At 43.8% G+C, this 1,490-nt stretch overlaps 1 non-coding gene across 1 annotated transcript; it reads left to right on the top strand.

The window, feature by feature from the left end:
- The first annotated feature begins 1,040 nt into the window (after positions 1 to 1,040).
- LOC112753831 (small nucleolar RNA R71) lies at positions 1,041 to 1,144 on the top strand. Its single transcript, XR_003178196.1, has one exon. It is a non-coding gene; the product is annotated as a small nucleolar RNA R71 (small nucleolar RNA).
- Positions 1,145 to 1,490: the final 346 nt, after the last annotated feature.

The raw sequence follows: 1,490 nt of genomic DNA, 5'->3' as shown, positions 1-1,490 counted from the left end.
GTATGTTCACATGCAGAGATGCAAACAAGTCTAGGAACCTTGAGTATATTCTTTTTCCCACAGCACCATTGAGCAGTTGAGGGAATGGTGCATAGAGCTTCAGCAGCTCTTGTTGTGAGATTTCTGGTTCTTTGTGATCTCTATCCTCCTCCTTTGTTGAGTTGTCTTCAGGTTGTTTGCACACTTTGCTTTGCTTGTCTTCAATCTCTTGATCACTTGTAGTGACCATTTTGCAATCTTCCCATCTTACTTTCTTTGTTTCTCCCTTGGGGTTTCTCTCCGTGTCACTTGGGAAGCTATCAGTAGGTTTGGGAATCTTCTCAGCTAAATATCCCACCTGAAATTCCAGCTTCTTGATGGTCTCTCCCTAGTTCTTAATATTGGCTCGCACCTCCTCTTTGAACACCTTATTTTCTTGAATCTCTTGGCATATTCCTTCAAGTAAGGCTTCAATCTTAGAGAGCTTGTCATCAATTGATGAGTGATTCGGAGCAGACGTGCTGTTTTGGTTTTGATAAGTATGTGGAGAAGTGTTATTGTGGGGGTGTTGAGATGTCCTCTGGGTGAATTGCTTTTGATCTTGCTCACTTCCCCACCCAATGTTCGGGTGATTTCTCCATCCAGGGTTGTAAGTCTTAGAATATGGATCATAGTTTTTCCTTGGTGAATTCCCAATGTAGTTGGCTTGCTCCTGACTCCCCTCTGCTTCTTCATTCACTCCTTCTTGGATTGTTGATGAAGATGAGATTGCTGCTACTTGGTTCCTCTCCATCTTCTTGGTGAGGTCAGCCAGCTGCTGGGTAATGAGCTTGTTTTGGGCCAACAGAGCATCTACATTGTTTACCTCCATCACTCCTCTTGTGTTCCCTCTTTCGGAAGCATAGAAGTAGTCGTTTTCTGCTACTGTTTTAATAACATCTATGGCTTCCTCAATGGTCTTCTTCTTGTTCAAGGATCCTCCAGATGAATGGTCTACTGCCTTCTTTGACTCATAAGAGAGCCCTTCATAGAAAATGTGCAGCTGGACCCATTCGTTGAACATGTCAGGTGGACACCTCCTTGTTAAGTCTTTGAACCTCTCCCATGCTTCATACAGAGTCTCACCATCTTGTTGGCTGAAGGTTTGAACCTCAGCTCTCAGCCTATTGATTCGTTGAGGAGGGTAGAATCTTGCTAAGAATTTGTTCACCACATCCTCCCAAGTTGTCAAGCTCTCCCTTGGGAAGGATTCCAGCCACTTGGCTGCCTTGTCTCTGAGTGAGAATGGAAATAAGAGCAGTCTATAGGCGTCAGGATGAACACCATTAGATTTCACTGTATCACATATTCTCAGGAAGGTGGTCAAATGTTGATTGGGGTCTTCTTGAACACCTCCTCCAAACGAACAGTTGTTCTGAACAAGGGTGATGAGCTGTGGTTTAAGTTCAAAGTTGTTGGCATGGATTGTTGGCTTTTGGATGCTACTTCCACAATTTCCTGGGTTTGGATTA

This window comes from Arachis hypogaea, chromosome 15 (assembly GCF_003086295.3).
Source record: "Arachis hypogaea cultivar Tifrunner chromosome 15, arahy.Tifrunner.gnm2.J5K5, whole genome shotgun sequence".
Lineage (NCBI taxonomy): Eukaryota > Viridiplantae > Streptophyta > Magnoliopsida > Fabales > Fabaceae > Arachis > Arachis hypogaea.
Note: the sequence above shows the minus strand (reverse complement) of the source record. Positions and strands in the feature narration are given on the sequence as shown.